This window comes from Camponotus vicinus, unplaced genomic scaffold, assembly GCF_025532165.1.
Source record: "Camponotus vicinus isolate PSW18456_S1 unplaced genomic scaffold, iyCamVici1.0 SCAF_1, whole genome shotgun sequence".
Lineage (NCBI taxonomy): Eukaryota > Metazoa > Arthropoda > Insecta > Hymenoptera > Formicidae > Camponotus > Camponotus vicinus.
The window spans coordinates 29,313,750-29,333,600 of record NW_028141945.1 but is presented as its reverse complement, the minus strand read 5'-3'; positions in this window follow the sequence as shown (position 1 = coordinate 29,333,600).

The following is a 19,851-nucleotide window of genomic DNA, read 5'->3' as shown; positions in this document are numbered from 1 at the left end:
AATTACAATTTGTCGTAAAATCTCACGACTGCTATCGTGCAACAAATTACCAGTTATGGATCGCTGTAGATTACATAGAGCAGCTTCTCGAATTACTGATATGCACACAAAATTCTCTCTTCTCAACCGTTACGTTCAATTTTCTTCCCTTCTTACGTTAATGATTCAACTTCTCTTTATTTGAAGAAATAAGATGATTACCAATTAAAAAAGTTGAATGAAGTTTTGCGCGATTTATCTACCTACCAAGAAATTCTACCACCGCGAAAATTTATAATAAAAAAGGATTAAAAAAATTATATAAAGTAAAAAATATTTTTGTTACATATGTTAAAAATATTTAAAGATACTTTGAACATATTTAAATATTTACGTTGAAAATATTTCAAAAATATTTTTTTGTCATATTTTTATCGTTTCTCTTTTCCTATAACATTGAAAAATATGACAAAATATTTTTTTTCTTCATCGCAAAGATAAATCAGTACATCTATTGGGTTACATCAATGTAATGCATTACAACCGAAGTGCACCTATATCGGGTGCGTTTGATGTATAGAACAGAGTTACCGCTTTTATTAATAGAAGGTTGAAGCTGTTTGAAGAGTTTCAAACGATGAAAGGTACTCGAAATGTGTTACAGCTGCGCAAACAGCATCAGGTGAAGCCTGCATTCAGGATTCACATAGGTTTTTTTTTTTTTTATTTCTGATTACGCGTGTTTGTGCATTTTTTTCGATGTGCACGCGCGTTTGATTAGAAAACCCATTTTCTCTCTGTTGGACAAATCATATCGCACTCATTTTCAACACGGAACGAAATGGATATGCGTTTCCAGTCGTGCTTGATGCCTCTTTCGTATTTTTTCACGTTCATAGAAAAAAAAATGTAAATTTTCACAAAATTTTTTTAATAATACAGTGTATTAAAAAAATAGGAAACTGTTTTATTATTTTTTTATTGTTGATTTTAAAAAGATGCTTCTATTTTCTATCTACTTTGTATATCGTTTGAAAGTGTCAGGATGAAACGATGCAGATTGAATCGCGCTATACAAGCGAAACGTAACAGCTGTTTAAGGTTTCTTCGAGGTGAGCATGATTTGCGTCTCAGGGCCGTGCAATTTCAAGTTCAAACGCGTCAGCTACGCGGAAAACGTCGGTGCTGGCAATTAAGGGCACTCGATAATGATAGAACCGCATAGAGCCGGGAACTATGTATAATACAAGCTGCATAGAGTCGAAAGCGAATCTGTCACTGTCAGTTATCGTCTATTCATCAGAGCCATGCTCGGAATTAAACATTTAGCCATGGTGCGATTAAAGTCACATTTCTTTAGAATGACTTTCATATCGCAGAATGAGCGACAAATTCAAAGATACTTGACGTAGCCAGGTAATGATGACGATGAGAAACAGTAGTGGTAAATTTATGGACATATTTGCCTGTGAAATATGTTTTCAGGAAGATAGAAGGATAGATTCGAGGTAAATAGTAGGAATATTGACTTTTGAAAATGACATAATAAAAATTCTGGTAATCAATGTTTAATTTAAATTTAATTTAAATTGAAATATATATTTGTATGTTTAATTATCATAAAATAGATTCTGCAAATGTTAATAGTACATATATAGAGTGTTTCAAAATTATAGAATGTTTTTTTAGCAGATTCTCTGTCAAATTTGGAGTCGATTTTTTTTAGTTAAAATATTATCATTTTCTGGTAAGGATTTTTATTATTAAAATAACATTCGATAGTTTTTGTAACTAGACACCCTATATGTTGTCTCAAACTATAATAACAATTTATAATATATTTGTATAATCTAAAATAAGTCATGTAAAAATTAGACGTTTTTTTACTTTTTATAAATATTACTTTTTCGAAAAATGAAAATATTTAATTGAATATTAAAATCTACCAATTATATTTGTAGCTTATTTCTACGAAAGATTTATTGAGAAATTCGGTACTATTTGCTTTCGGATGATCGATCACACTTTTCAATACAGCTCTCGATAGAACAGATTCGCTTAGGGGCATGTTGCGAATGTTACTATCTCACTTGTCCCCCTCCCCCATGTCTTTTTTTATTTCTCGCATTCTCTCCCGTTCATCTCTCTCAAAAACTATCTTCCTCTCGAGTATGGAACAACACGTGTAGAATTCTCAGCACCGTCGTTAGTCGATATGTTGGATTTTTGAGGGTAAAAAAAATTCGTGTCTCATCGCGGGGACAAATCTAAAAGCACTATACACACGAGATTATGCGTATCTGAAAAAAGCGGGGTAGTTTTTTTTCATTGTTTTATCTTTCTCAGTGCAAACATTTTTTTCAGTGATTTATATTTGCTTATTTTCTGCTTTCGATGTCCGAATTATTTTAATTATCGTATTTAAAAAATTAAAAAGTTATGTATAAAATATACATAACTAAGTTTGAAAAAATTGAAAAAATATATATAAGAATTCGAATAAATTATTGTATATTTCAAGATATTTTATTCTTATATAATTTTGATAAATTCGTTAAATCGCGAGAAAATTATGTTCATAATAATAATACATATTTAAAAAATTCGATTGTACAATAAACCTTTGCATGTGACGCTTTGCAAAAAAATTGTTCCTATAATCATAATAGATATAGAAAAATAAAAAATTACGTATAAAACACATAACTAAATTTAAATTAATATTTATAAAATAATATAAATAAAATAAATAACATAAATAAATAAAATAATATAAATAAAATAAATATAATATAAATATAAAATTAATATAAATGTAAAATAAATATAAACAAATAAATATGAAAAAATATTAATAATTAATAATTTATTGACATAAAACACACATAACTAATTGAAAAAATATAAGAATTCTAATAAATCATAATTTCGAGATATTTATCCTTATATATGACATTATTAGTTGATAAAGATGTAAATTTACAATTAAGTTTATAGTGAAATATCCAGCATCTTCGTGTTTCGCAGGGACGAATATATCCTCGCGAGGAACAAGGAGGAGGATAAATCGTCGAGACGAAACGATTCGCGACCGCGGCGTTGCATAACATGTCGTTGACCACGCTGGATTACTCACGGTACTTCTTCTCGCGCGACCTTGGATCACAATCGAGTCTTCTTTGTAGACCGGCCGGCCGGCGCGATCCTGTACTCGGTTGTTGGGCAATCATCGGCGACGGGAAGGGCAATGCACCTGGTTGCAGCGAGCCGGTTGCAAGCCAGACGGCTATGCATTTGGAGAACAATGGCGCGCTAATAGTATCGCGCGATCGAACTTTTACGCTTTTGTGGAATATAAACCATGATATTTCATTGCGCCGAAACGAAGATAAATCTACAAAATCGAGCTTTCGCGAATCGCGGATGCGCTCAGTTGCGGATGCATCCCTGGAATGCGACGCGTGGAAACAATGACGCGATGACATTTCCCGCGTTCGCGTTTCTAGTATTTTTTTAACACGTGTTCTGAGAAATCTCTCCATCGATTGGTGTTTTAGATGTAATTGTAAAATTCCTGGCGAAATACCTACCGCCGTTACAGGTGGCTGCTGTTTGATAGAATGATGTGATACGCCAGAATTTTTATCTTCAATTATAGCGACGATGTATTTTAAAATATATTTTCTGGAGATGATGACTTTCTCAGATAAATTTTCGGTTCGAATTTTTTCACTGAAGTCGGAAAAATAAAAGTTCGGCTTGTTATTCTCAATAAATAATTATTAAAAAATTATAGATTTAAAATAGAAATTGTTTAAATTTTTTAAATTTATTTATAAAAAAAAAATATATTTTTTTTTCACTTTTTTTAAATTTTTATATTATATTTTATATTATATTTTATATAATAATTTTATATATAATTTATATATCATTATATTTTATATAATAATTTTTATATTATATTTTATACTTTTTAAATTTAAATTTTTAATTTTTTTTAAACTATTATAATTTATAACTGATTGCAAGAATGTGTATACAAAATATAATTTTTAAAGATATATAGATTGTAAGTTGCAAATGTTTGTTAAGATTATATTTTTTATTTCTTTGAATAAATAATTTCATGAAGGAGTTAAAGTAATTTTAAGAATATTTTTATTCTTTTATAGATTTAACTTGTTCGTTATGTACGACTCATATTTTCACAAAGTTTAATTACGAATTTTAATTACAAATACGTTTTCATTACCTATTTTAATTACCCATTTTAATATGAGGCAATAAAGAAATAATTACGAAAATATCAAAAATTGTGAATCAATAAAATTGCTTTGATTGTGATAAAAATATTATGACAAAAAATTCACGCAACCGCGCAATTGTTATCTGATTGTGTCGGAGTTAGCAATGTTTCTCGAAAGGCTAGTTACAATAACAGTATCTTCAGTGCTTCAGTGTCTAATCTTCTACAGTGGATAATAGAGATCTAAGAGATCGTTGAACTTTAACCGCATCTCGGGGAGATTCGCAATTGAATATTCACCAAGAACGCAATCTCACGCGTGACATTTAATGCGACCTTAAAAATGCAGAAGACTTGAAAGAGGAGGAATCTTTATTAACATCATATTTAAATTGAAGCTTGTCACACATACAAACTCTAATAATAGTTTGCTAGATTTTATGTACGTATCCTAGGGCTCTCGTGAACTAGAAATTATAAGATATGAAATTTTATGCATATATTATATATTGCACATCATGTATATATCATATAATTTTGTATATAAAAATTTCATATACATGTACAGTACCGATTAAAAGTATTGCATCACTTATAGAAGCAGGAAAGTCGTTACATTAATGAATAAAAATCTATGTAAATATTATTATTTATGATTGTTATCTCATGCTTTAATATCAGAAAAATTGTAACAAATAATAACAGAAATATTCAATTTTTAATTCTTGAAAATAAATTCTCTAGCCGTCTCAATCACCGAATATTAATCCAATAGAATGTTGTAGGATAAATTTGATAGAAGTGTCTGAAAAATGTGACCTATTAATAAAAAATCATTGTTATAAGTTGTTGTTGGAATATTTGCAAATATATGTTAGAATATAATATCAATAACAACTTAAAAAATATTATTCAATATATATAACAACTTAAAAAATATTATTCAAAAGTATTATTCATCAAGAATATCAAGAGAGAATGAGAACGAGAGAGAGAGAGAGAGAGAGAGAGAGAATATTTAAAGCAAAAGGATTTTTAAACTATTTTTAAGAATTAAAAATTTAATATTTCTATTGGATTAAAAATTTAAAATATGAAAAAAATATTGAAAAATAATATTTCTATTATACTATTCTACTTGTTATATAATTTTTATGATATTAAAACGATAATAATTAAAATAATAATAATAAAATATAACTTAATGTTAATCTATGTTTTTGTTGATTAACGTAATGGCTTTCCTATTTCTATAAATGTAATATTTTTAATTACTACTGTATATATATAAAACATGAAAAGACAAGGTATATAATTTAAATTGATAGCATTGCATTTTCTAAATTTTCAAGAAGAGAAATATCGCTTTTACAAAGTGGAGCACGTTAAAGCGTCGTAATTAAATTTCCGAGATCGCAACATTATATGCAACCGTGTTCTTTCCTATTTATAATCGCCCGCTACGCCGTCCAGATCGATCAAGTTGAATGTTTAAACGCGCTTAATCCGATCGCGAATCCGAAGATCCTGCATAATGTAGCTCGCGTCTTCCATTCGCGAACGAGCACCAATTAACGAAAGCGAATTAACATCCGGCATCTCGTGTTCGTGGAAATGTACTTTTTCCGACGTCCAAGTCGAATCAACGTGAAAATTTTATCCGTTCAAACGATCATCGCGCCATATCGTCTTTGAGAAATGCATAGAATGACCTATGCTCGTTTCGAAAGCTAATTAAGATTAAAAGACGAGGGAAAAAGGCAATAAATTTAATAAAGTTCAGTTGATATGACGTTTTCATCTTTGAAATGATAGTCTCATATAATTATGGCTTCAAATGTCTCTTAATGTTACAATTATCAATCGATTACACAATTAAACAAAAAATAATTTTTTTGAAAGACTCTAGTTACCTCCTGTCTTTTATGCTGAAAATAATTTTGATTTCCAAATTGTTTTATTATATTACAATCTTAAAAAATTTCTTTCAAAGTTGCAAGAGAAATGGCTATATTTTATATGTTATTTTTGTTATATTATAATTACAATATGTGATGTGTGTGTGTGTTTGAGAAATTTTATTGTAATTAAAAATAAATATGCTAGAGTTTTTATAGTTTTTAAAAGTAATTTATTTTTTGTTGATTGAGATGAGATATTACTTTTATCGATTGAGTTGAGATATTCATGATTATATGTAGGCTCTTCTATTGCGGAAAAATTGTGAATAAGAATTGGGAATTTACTAAATAACTTTCAATTATGTTTATTTAAAAATTCAAAGATTTTTTTTAAACACTGAATATACAAAATCGACAAATTCATAAATTTTTTTATGTATATTTTTTTCCAAAATTCAAATATTTTTCATTTTGTCTATATTAATTTTATCATTTTAAATTTATCAATTTTGACATTGGATACGTATTCAGTTATCTAGAAAATTTTTAAATTTAAATAAACATAATTGAAAATTATTTAGTAATCCTTAATAATTTAATTCTCAATAGATTCTATAATTAATCGTGAATATCTTATTAAGCATCGACGTAACAAATTGCTTTTAAAAGATGAAAATTCTAATAAATTCAATTTTAATTTTCACTCATTTTTAATAAAACTTTTCCAATACGTCAGTTACCGTAGTTATAATATGACAAAATAGAATAAAATAACTTTATTTTAACTGCAAATTTTCCAAAATTGTGATGTGATGGAAATCAATACATTATATTTATAAAAAGAATCTAAAAATCGGAAAATGATTAATTTTGAATTGTATTATCTTTATTCTTTCCATCGATCGAATGGCTTTGTTTTTTTATTCGTGCTTCACAAAAAAATATGAATATTTTCAAATATTTTTACATGCTATTTTCAAATATTTTTACGTACAGACATATTCGTATTTGCATTTCAATTTTTTATTAAAAACTTGTTTTTAATTTTTTTACCAGCAATGTTATAATTTCTTTTGTAAATATTTTATTGTATAAAAGATTTTATATCTATTACTATAATTTAAAAATATATATTTTCTATATATTTATATACATGAAACTTCTCTAAATTAGAGTACAATATATTTTGTTTCATTATATGTACAAGAGAAACCTCATCTTTAATAACATTTATCTCAGATGGTAAAATTTACATCTTACATTTGTGTGTCGTAATTATTAATATTTCACGTATGCATAATGCAATTAATTCGCACAGCTTAATAAGTCGAGAGTACTAACAGCCACGGGAAAGCAGATGCGCGCTCTCTATCGAGACAAGAATCAGTTTTCATGGAATGAATGGCACAGAGAGAGAGTATGTCATGCTTTGCGATAAGCAATGATAGTGATGTCCTCATTTCATACATATTTCCAAAATACGACTGTAGTTACAAAGAAAATATGACACATGAAATGCAGAGAGAGAGGAAGAAAATATTGTGAAAAATGTTGTCAGCATTTGCATCGACAATTTGATTTTGCTTTTCCAATCTACAGAAGTATCTCGCACATCAATACGATCAATCTTCATTCGAGAGCAGCTATTATTCGTCCGGCAAGTTTGAAAGAAACAGCGCGCATTTCTCATTAACATTGAATAAAATTACGCGAGGCCAGACAGGAGAGCAAGGACTCTTTCGACAAAGTTAATTCTCCTTTTTCGCGATCTGTTCGCTTACACACATCACGGGCAAATTAAATATCCTTCGGAAACCGACTTATCAACCATCAACTTCCCATTAACGTCACACTGTTCGCGAAGCGAGCGGGCTATCATTCGTCAAAGTCAATTTCATGCCTCGAAGCCAGTGGCAGGAATTAAACTTCTGCGGTAACTTCCGCAATATACATCGCCGCGAAATTAGAAGCGCCGTACATCGAAACGAGTTTTCTTTCAGAATGTCGAACGGTTAATAAACGGACGTTAATTATTTAATTGCATCCCTGAGGCAGATGCGCGTGTGCAAATTTTTGAATTATTAATATTTCCAAATTATATATCTCTAGAATCAATTCGCGAGTAATTTCATTCGTTGAAGAATATTTATTTAGAGGTGGTGTACCTTTTCACTTTGCTGAGAGAGATTCAAGATTCTGAATCTTATATGCCACGAAATAACTTCCTTTTACGCAATTACGACCTGTACATAATCGACACACGTATATGTGCAACTGAGCGTGTGGGCCACGTTGTTTGTAGACAGTCTCGTGGAATCGTTGAACAGGATGTCTGGAAAAAACATGGAAAACCTGGAATTCTCAGGAATTTCTTTTGTATCTGGGAGAATCAGGAAATTCTTATAGAATTTTATTGGAACTCTGGAAATTTTTTTACAAATTCTCTCTTTGATAATTCCTCTCTTGTATTGTAAGCAATTGTCAATTCGCTAATAAAAGTCAATAATCGTGAATTATATATTTAAAATATATTATAAATATATCTTTGATTTGTTTATATATTTATTTATACATTATTATATATTTATTATATATTACATTTTCAATGTTTTGACAAAATATTGAATATGCAATATATATTCTTTAATGTAATTTTTAATGATAAAAAATTGAAAAGTTACTTAAGCGAAAAATATTTATTTCACGAAAATAGTTTTTTCAGTACATTTACAAATTAAGCACTTGAGACTTAAATTATTCTACTTTTCCCTTGGTACGAGTCAAAAGTATTAGAAAATACATGTAGTAACAATTTTATTTTTAGGAAATATAGAAACAATTTTATTTTCTAGAAAATAGCACCAAAAGATTTTTAAAATATTTTCCTTATTTGCAATTTTAAGTAAAAAAATATGTAAAATCGAAAAAATTTTCAGGAAATCTTTTTGCAAGATTTGAATAGATATAGATCTGTTAATTTCTGAAATAAAAAAATATACATATAATAGATTGTATCCTTACTTTTAAATTTTTTTAATATTAGTATTTCCAAATTATTTATTTCTGGAATCAATTCGCGAATAATTTCATTGTTGTAAAATATTTATTTAGAGTGATGTATCTTTTCATGTTAAGAGACTCAAAATTTTGAATTTTATACTTTACGAAATAATTTCTTTTACGAAGAAATTAATCCAGAATTTCTATTCACTGAAAAAACATGGAAGATCTGAAATTCTCTCTTCTTGTCTGGAAAAATCAAGAAATATTCGTGGAATTTTATTGGGACTCTGGAAATATTTAAAAAAATTTTCTTTTTGATAATTGTGTTTTTATATTATAATCGACAATTTGTTGATAAAATGTGTATATTTAAAATATATTATAAATATATATCTCTGTTTCCGTTTATATATTCAATGCCTTAACAAAATATTGAATATACAATACATTTATTGTAATTGTTTGCAGTAAAGAATGAAAATGTTATGCAAGTAAAAAATGTTCATCTTAGGAACCTATTCAGATTTTCTTTCAATAAATTTTCAAATATAACATTTGAAACTTAAGTAGCTCTGTGTTTTTTTTTTGTATGAGTGAAAAGTGTTAGAAAACACATACAATAAAACATCTTATTTTCTGGAAGGTTTAAAAAATCTTTAAAATATTTTCTTTATCTACACTTTCTTTGAATAAAACAACATCTAAAAAAATCGGGAAATTTTTTCACAAGACGAGCGGAGACACCATATTAATCTCTCCGAGGTAAAAAATATTTAATAGACTCCACTCCTAAATCGAAATCCGTTAAAAGCTCGCTCCTCCATATCGCATAAATTCAATTACCCGCGTCAGCAACGTCCGCGGGTAAAATGCAAAAGAAAAATGCGCAAACAGAGAAGTATTATTTCTGGCAACGACGAGAAACGCCACTTACTTCCTAACGTAACATCCTCATCGAGCACATGCCCGCGTCGCGATAAAAAGGAAACTCCGACATCTCGCTTAATGGGATTAGCTTCCTTGCGGGATAGGATTCTGCATCAGAGAGATCGGCGTCGCCTAATTAATAAAATAAATCAGCCAGTGCGCGCCGATCACGAGGAGTGCGACGACCCCGGGCATTAGAGCGAGCCTGACTAACTGGCTGACTGACATGACACCCGACGTCGGCCGATTGTCAAATTACAAGGAGATCGCGAATATCTGATGGGCATGTGTGTGTGTGTGTGTGTGTGTACATATATATATATATATATATATATATATATATATATATATATATATGTGATCGGAGGAGGAGGGGGTGGGGTGAGGGGGGGACGCGCGGCGTCGCGACGCCGGTGTCGAGGATCGCGCAGAATCCGACGTCGTCCCCCACCGAGCGACGCGGGCTACCGTCGATCCCTACCCCTTTTCCCTACCTGCAACCCTTCCGCGACGGCTTCAATGTTACGTCATTCGAGTCCCGGACTCCGGCGACGATCGGCGTGGGTCCCTCGCGACTTCCGCTTCCGGCTCCCGCTCGCGAGACTCTCTCTCCCGACGGACGAGACTCCAGGTTCTGTTACCAGGTAAAGCGGCTCCTACGTCAAGCATCCTCTCCCACTTATCGAGCGTAGCTTCAACCACCATCGGTACAGGGCGATATTACGGTTTGAATTGAGCGATGCTAAGTCGATTCTTTTCACATTACACTTCTGTCATTTTGGTTTAAGATGGTTCTGCCTTTAACTTTTCGCGTAGACGACAATTCTGTTTATTCAGTTGCCAGTCAGTGCTAATTTTTGGTGGGATTTCCAATTTGACAGTCTCCATTAATTTCTTCCAAATTTTAAAATACTACAAGATTCTCTAATAATACTACATATCATTCCTTTTCTAAATGTCAGTGTATAATAACATTAATTATTTTGTATAGGGATCTCTCATTTTTGACAAAATAAGACTCGCTGTAGGCTTTATTCTTGTTAGCTATTATATTTTATTTCTAACGCAATTTATTTTATAATTAAATGCATTTAAGAGAGAAAGAGAAAGAGAGAGAAAGAGAGAGAAGGGAAGGAAACCGTAGAATTTTTAGATATTAATCGATGCCAAGTTGAATGAAAATGTGTGTTGTGAATGTATGTAAAATATTTATGTGCTATAATTAAGTGATAAGCGAATTTGAGATTATTTTCCGAGACCGCTACGAGATGAAAGTGAAGAAATTAACAGTGGGGGGATTGCAGAAGGCCGTAAGATACCTGTTGCATGTTGCGCATTGCTCCGAGGCAGATGCGACCGGCACTGCTCCTCAAATAGCTATTTTATTCAAATATAGTGGCATTACATACACGCACACACACATACACACACACGTACTGCTATTACGTCAAGCATTGTCAGATCTGCCGTTTCATAGCTGCATAATGCGTAGTCATCGTGTATGTGTGTGTGTGTGTGTCTCGATCTAATGTAAATTTTTTTAAACTACTCCCGTAGAGAAAATCAGCTGAGAATCAGTAGTTTGAAGCTGATTGTACACCTAGTGAAACGTATTATTATCCTAGATATATTACGTTGCTTTGTACGCGTATATCAAGATGCATTGATAAAATAATGAGAAAAAAATTGTGCCTCCGATAAATTTCAATTTTCCTTCGTCAGTGATTTCCTGAGTCATCGATATTGACGTTTTGTTATTATGCACTTTATGCAATTTTCGATAATAGCATACATTCGCAAAAAATTATATCACACATTCACAAAAAAAATCTGGAAGTATTTAAATATTTATAAACTGCAAAAATATTGTAATAATTTCTTTGACTATATTCGAGAGAGCATTTATAAAACGTATATATACATTTTTTTAGTAAATAAATTAATACAAATAACCAGAAAGAGATAGATAGATAGAAAGAGAGAGAGAGAATAGAAATAATAGATTTTTAAAAAAATCTCAAAATACAAATAAATCAAAAATCTTAACGGCACTGGAAATAACAGGGTTAAAATTTCCGAATCTCTAAACTTGAGAAAAATCATTTGTTTGCAGGTTGTAAAATTTGAGAGAATATATTACTAGGATATTTAAATGGGAAGCCACAAATAGACTAACATTGCGGTTTATATTATTACGGATTGCAATAATCCAGGCAATATTCGAAAGCTGTAATAGAGATAGAATTTCATATTAACAGCAGGCTCCGTAGGCGATTCGATTTATATATATATATATATAGCAATATTGCGGGAATATTGTAATGTTATTGTAATATTGCAACAACATTGCAATATTGCCGCAATATTGCTGCAATGTTATGTGTTATATGGATAATGATAATGTGACGTAAGGGAATGTTCTTTGTCAGAATTCGGGAAATGAATATCGTGTAAATTTTCTGTACTTAAAATATTTTCTACTTATTTTAACTTTATTTCAAAGCATACGGTGCAAAGAGTGAAGTTCAATATTTAACGAAGAAGATATTTTCATTAAAAAGTACATTTCGCAATTTTAGATTTATGTGACATATATTTCTGAGATGAAACAAAGAAGATCCTTCTCAAAAGCTCTCCATCATTTTCTATTTCTTTCCCTTTACGTTTGCATTTTAAAGCACTTAAAGAGTCGGTGAACGTTTCAACTCTGAGAGGAAAACAGCATCGCGAGCGGAAAAAAATAACAGCTCGATAAAAAAAAATCGAGGTAAGTGAGAATCCGCAGGGAGAAGTTTCGAGTGGAAAGGGATTTACTTTTCGTAAGACATCGATTTAAAATTGGACGTGAAACGTAGTTATCGATATTGCCTCTCGACCGGCCGAGAGAGAGAGAGATTGCGGCATCGAAGGAGAGCGAGAGAGAAAAAGAAATCGCAGCCGGAGTTCCTCCTCATCTCGACGTCCGATACGTGCGATGTAATAAAATTATGATCGGCCACTAGCCCTTCCATCCATTCGTCTCAATCATTTCCTCGCGAAGATTGACGAGCACCGGGTATTCCGCGCACTTCCGATTCTTTCTCTCCCTCTTTCTTTCTTGTTTCTACCGCGTTCTTGTTTTTCCTCGCCGATAAAATTTATATCGTCACGCGACTGATTTTAAAATCCCATCATAACTCGACGTGATACTCTTATAGTGTCGGCGTACGGGGCGTCTAGTCTTTGGAGGAACATGGAAAATCTGGAATTCTCACGGATTTCTTTTTCACCTGGAAAAATTCTCATGGGATTTTATTGGGATTAAATTTTTTTTAAATTTTCTTTTCAATAATTTTGCTTATATTAGTAGGCGACAAATGAATTATATGTTTAAAATATATTATAAATATCTGTTTATATACATTCAATGTCTTAACAAAATTGAATACGCAATGCATATTTTTTATTATAATTTTTAATGATAAAATAAAATAGAAATGCAAGTGGAGAATGTTTATCTCACGAAAGTTATTCATACATTTGCCTGGAACTCAAATGATTATGTGTTTTTTCTTTTGTATTATAATGAAAAGCATTAAAAAACACATACAACAGACAATCTTATTTTAGAAAATTACATAAATTTGTAAATCTTTAAAATATTATCTTTATCTGGAACTTTGAATAAAAATTCCTGGAGATTCAAAAAATTTTCTGGAAATATTTTACAAGATTTGAGTAGACTGTGAAATTAATCGTGATTTCATTTTTAATAAAGATACCGCAAAGTGATAAGCTACAATTGATAAATATATAATCACTAATCAAGATGCATTTTTATTACAGGACTATGCAAGATTTTTGCCTAAATCGGCGCTGCAAGTATCCTGGCAAGTGTCCTCGACTTGAAGCTCTTTATGCTTTTGATTGTTGCTCAGAAAGCCTTGTTTACGCTATTGGCTTTCGGGCAATAATCATAATCACGGAAGAGCCGATTATCATCGCTATCTGCTGTGATTGCGTGTATCATCGAACTATAATAAATATTGTATTGTATTTTGAAAATTTTATCTATATATATATAGTCTTTCTACACTTGTGTATATATCCAATATTTATAAATTAAAGGTCTTTTTAGATGATCTATAATTCGCGACAGAATTCACAAAATAAAATTTTATTTATAAATTTGACGTGTCATGTATACATATAATATAGATATATTTGAACACGTAAAGTACATAAAAATCAAAATATATATCAGGACGTATACTTTAAAATAAAATTGTGACATAAAATTATAAATAAAATTCTATCTTAAACTTTATCGCAAATTATAGATCGCCTAAAAAGATTTCAATGCTATATTTATATACACTAGTTCTATTGCACATATAAAATTAAGAGACTTTCCTTTATTATGTTTATATACGTAATTTATATAATATATATGAAGCAATAAAAAAATAATACCTATTTATATATATTGATATTTTAGAATTTTATTAATCTAGTGAGAATACTTTATATTTGTATAGAAATATTACATAATTATTAAATAATATTACACTTTATATAGAAATAAGATACATTGCGATTATCTTCAGATAATTATTAAAATCTTTTTTTAATGCTGCACTTACGAAAGTAAAGAAGATATGTTTGTACAACAATTTACGGTCCTTCTCAAATTCGTAGTAGTGTGTATCAATCTCGTTTTATTGGAAGTAACAGCGTGGGAATTCCTCACGTAAGCGTTATATCGCAGGAGGAAGTGCATCGCATCCTCGGATAGTTATGATCCCTTTAATTACGATTATTACCGCGCATTATAAGATACGAGACGTACGACTAATATTTCCGTAAAGATATTAAAAATAATTGCAGCCTGCGCTTACGGAGCAAAGTGAGTAATAAGCTAACAGACAATGGATTATAACGCGATAAATAAATAGGATCGAAATGATAAGTAATAATATGTGATGTCTATCAGTTAATATGCATTCTCATCCGCAAAGTAAATTGTTTCAAGCAAGCAAATAGCTCTAGAATATCTATTTGTATTTTTATCTTTGTACTCATGTTTAATTACAGGGTATTCAGTAAAATGTGTTGCCATAAAAGAGATCTTTCATGCAAAGATAAAACGATTAATAAATTGTAACATCCCAGAATATTTTGAGCAAGAATATTTTTTTTAATTTTCCTTAATTTTTAAGGGAAAATAATTTATTATTTTAAATAACGCTTATATATAAACATTTATCTAATTGTAAGAAAAATGTAATTTATGACTGCATCGGAATCTAAAAATTTAGATTAATGATTCAGTTTTTACAATTTAAAAACTTAATCCATTAAATTCCTAGATAAAGACGCTGTTAATGCAAAGAACCTTAAGTAATAAAAGAAATTAATATCTTATAAAAAACAGAAAATATATTATATTGTCATATATATAATATATACTTTATTGTTTTATTGTATTTATTGTTTTCTAAAATAATTTCTATTACAAAAGAAAATTATACATGCAGTTTTGAACATAATTCTACGTTCGTCAGTATTTCTGTAGAAAGAAACAGAATGGGTTTTCATACAGAAAATCGAGTAACGAATTTGTAATAAACACACGATATTTTAATTATAACTTTGATAGACGGAAAACACACAGGCGCAATCGATATTGGTTACGAAATTATTTAAAAATTTAATCCGGGGGAGAGAGCGAAAGAGGATACATTGTTTCCGCAGATTTTAATGGACCGAAAACTGTGCGAATATTGTTTCAATACTATATATGCACGTCTAACTTTTAAAATTATAAAACATTATTCTAGAGAGGTAGATATTCCAATGAATTTATTTCGCTTCTCGCTAATAAATATGAAAGCTCTGGCATAAATCAAAATATTATAAAGCATGGATGCGATATATACATCTATACATAATTTAAACAAGTATGAAAAATAAGCAAATCTTTTATAGAGCTTAATTAAAATATATTTATCTTTATATTGTAAAACCAGAAGACCACAATATTGATTAGATTTTATATTTATAATAATTGTTCTTTGGCTCTTTTTGATTATTATCATAATTCTTTTTATTGTAATATTATGAATTTTTCAAATATTATTTTTTTAATATTTTCGAAATTTAACGAATATTATAATACGAATGCTTATGGTAACACTACATCATTAAACTTGCTTACAAAATAAACATAATATATTTGATAAATCTCTTCAGTCTTTATCGCTTACTTTTACATTTACATATGATAAAATCCATTATAAATAAAATTTATTTCAATAAATTTCTCCTAAAATTTTACGAACATACATGATGTAAATTATCAAAAATATTCCCCTTTTCAACGGGAAATATTTATTTTTATTTTACATCACTTTCCAATAAACTCTCAATATTATTTTCATACAAAACTAAAAAAATGACACATGATGTTTCAAAATAAATTTATTAGCAAAATTATATATACATATATAAGCATATTTTCAACATAAATAGTTATCTACTTTTCTCTCTCTCTCTCTCTCTCTTTTCTTTCTAATTTCCATAATTTATTATATTTTATTAAAACTTAGAAATATGTATAAATTAAGATATTTTTTACACTGTATTTAAAACAAAAATATATTTGATAAAATAATATGTGTGTATGTCAAAATATACGTGGTTATATATATATCATAAAAATAAATTTATATACAATAATATAAATTATAACATATCATATAATACCTCGTTCTATCATAAAAAATCATATAAGCATTATTTTCGATATAAATAGTCGATTAGTTTTCTTTTTTGTCTTTTCTCTAATTTGTTAAATTCCAAAATAAAAAAAATATTAAATTAAATTAAGTAAATAAAAATAAATATATGTATTATATGTATACATAGTCTTCCCTATAATATATTACATTATAATGCATTATAATATATATATATATCTCGTACTATCATAATAAGAAAAACTCAAGACACTCAAGAGAGTAAAGTTTAACATTGTAGATCACTGTGTCCAATTTATCTCGATGTTGGAGAAATCGCAAAGGATTAATTCTGAAGGATGCATCAGCCCACGTCAGGCGAGTCGGCTCCGAAAAGTTTCTTCCTTCGTTCGCGTTTTCTCCGCGAGAATTACACAATCTCCGCGATGCGCCTCGATGTCGGCAGCGATGGTGTTTCGTCGAGAACTGCCAAAGAGTCGGCGCAACGAGGGTTGACAGCCGGCAACAACGAGCAGTTCGCGACGGAAGGCGGACAATGGTTCCGGCAAAACACGATGCATTATTTAAATTTTAAAAGCCCCTCAAAGTGTCGGCTCAATTCGCCGGTCTTTTAGTCTACCTCCAACTGTGCGCGGTCGAAAACCGCGGGAAAGCGACAAGCGAGACGTCCTCACACGTGCCTCGACACGTGCGTAGATGTGCAGGATGCGCAGGATGCAGCTCCTCTGGATGGAGATCCTTTTGTTCTTTTTCTCTCTCTGTTCTTGAAATAATTAATTATAATAACTGAGAAGATATTATTACCTCGAGGAGATTGAATAATAACTGTCATATTTATGTGGCATTTAATGACATTTATATGACGTCTTAAAGGTAAGATAATAGATTTTAAGTAGACATGCATAATATGAGCAGGACATGACTCTTTAAATTTTACTGTAATATTTTCAACTGTTAACTTTGCTTATTCTAGCCTTTCTTATTTTAGCCAAAATTCTGATAAATTAACTCGGAAAGTGCGCTTGATCAAATTATTTCTTGTACGATGAAGTCCTGAAACGAAAAAAAGTAACCGTGTATTCTCAATTATAACTTTAACCGAAAAAGCTTTCAATAATTCAAATAAAAAAAAATGGGTAAAAATCAAGCGAACTTTCAAATTTCATTAAATTTTCCTACAAATAGAGTACATCAGATTGTACATTTGCAACATATACGTGCGATCGCACTCGTACATCTGCGATGCACCGTCTAATGAAAGATATTTTTCATGTGGAACGCGATATCATCGCCTCTCGAAAAACGATATACGCGTCACGTTCGCGAGCGTAAAATCTGCATTCGTCGCTGAATCGATCTCATCCTTCCACATAATTGCAACAACGTAACCAGCGGCGAGAAGTCGCGTCTGTGCACTTCTGTATGTGTGTGTGTGTGCGCGTCGCGCGAATAATCGAGTATACTCGCGAAAACCTACACACATACATACATACTTAGGCACCAACATGCGCGCCTCGAGTGCAGGATACGAGGATGGAAGCAGGTTGACAGATTGACGTTCGGTCGCGCTTCGTTCAGCCCAGCGTCCGATGAATATTTCAGGTGCCCGGCTTCACCTGTCAGCCCGCGGGATGCCACGGGGCGCGGGGAGGGGAAGGGAGGGAGAAAGAGCGAAAGAGAAAGAGCAGCAGAGGCGGCGGCGGGGTTGCTTCTATCTATAGGGGGGCCGTGCCCTGGCGAACTTTCGACCCGAAATGACCTGAGAGGCGAAGAAGACGTAGACTCCGTCGCCATGAGGTAGATTTCCACCTTTTCTCGATTTCTCCCTCTTTCTTTCTTTTTCTCTCTCTCTCTCTTTCTCTCTATCGTTTTCGTTGCGATTCGCCGCCATCGGCGATGATGAATCTAATTCCAGAATGCCGATCGATTGTCTATGAATATCAGAGGATTACGTATTTATTTGCGCACGTGTCCCAGTTCGCTCGCCCATCGTCTGCATGAGGGGAGGCGAAGAAGAAGAAGAAGAGAAATGCGCAAAATTTCTCGTCGTTACCTTCGATTAAAATTTCAACAGTGTGGTTGCCCCTCGTATAACCATCGGTTTTATAATTTTATTAATTTGTGAAATGAATAGCTAATAGCATTAATTTATTACCAACCTATATTCATTAATTAAAAGGAGGTAATGAAGGGTATTTTAATTATCATTGGTACAAGATACAATCATAATTAAATTACTGTAAATTCTCAATATAACCGACACGTTCTCTTTTCTCCCCTTCCTTTCACACCTTCCTATCTAATCAATTTTTTATTAAAATTCATACTACTTTAAAAACAGATTTAAATCGCTTTTAAAATAAACGCTTCATATTTTATACGAAATCTCTACCGCGTTTCCGAATATTAATTTCTCATTGATCTCTCGATGTAACGTTCTATTATTAAAATCTGCTGAAGATTTGCACGTAGAATCGTCTTAAATAGTTCGTCGATTATTATTATTTAAGTGCGGCAAATCATGTTAGATATAGTTATTCCAGGATGAGATATACGTCAAAATTGATATGCAAATTAGCATACAAGATAAATGATACTTTGCGAGTGCCTTGTACGACTGTGAGATGATTCCACCGATTAAATCCTACATTACGGATTATATTTGTTAATGATATTAGATTAGAATGACAATTTTGATTAATAGACAAAAAGAATATGATGTCCGAGAAACTTACGTATAAAACTTTCATAAAATGTTTGGTGCTATTTCAACGACATTATAACACAAATCACATATATTAGAATGATATATAAAAGAGTAAAAATTTTCCCCTTTCTTTATAAAATTAATCAATTTTTATGAAAAATGGGATGAGAAAAAAAGAATATGAAACTACAATATTTTTATTATTAGCTCTAAGTTTCGAAATATAATATTTCCAAGCTTGCTTTAGCAAAATAAAATACTTAAAATAAGTTTTGCGGGAGAATTTAATATTAAGATTTAAACGAGATGTTTCTCGATCAATTTCCATGTCTTTAGGATGTGTTATTC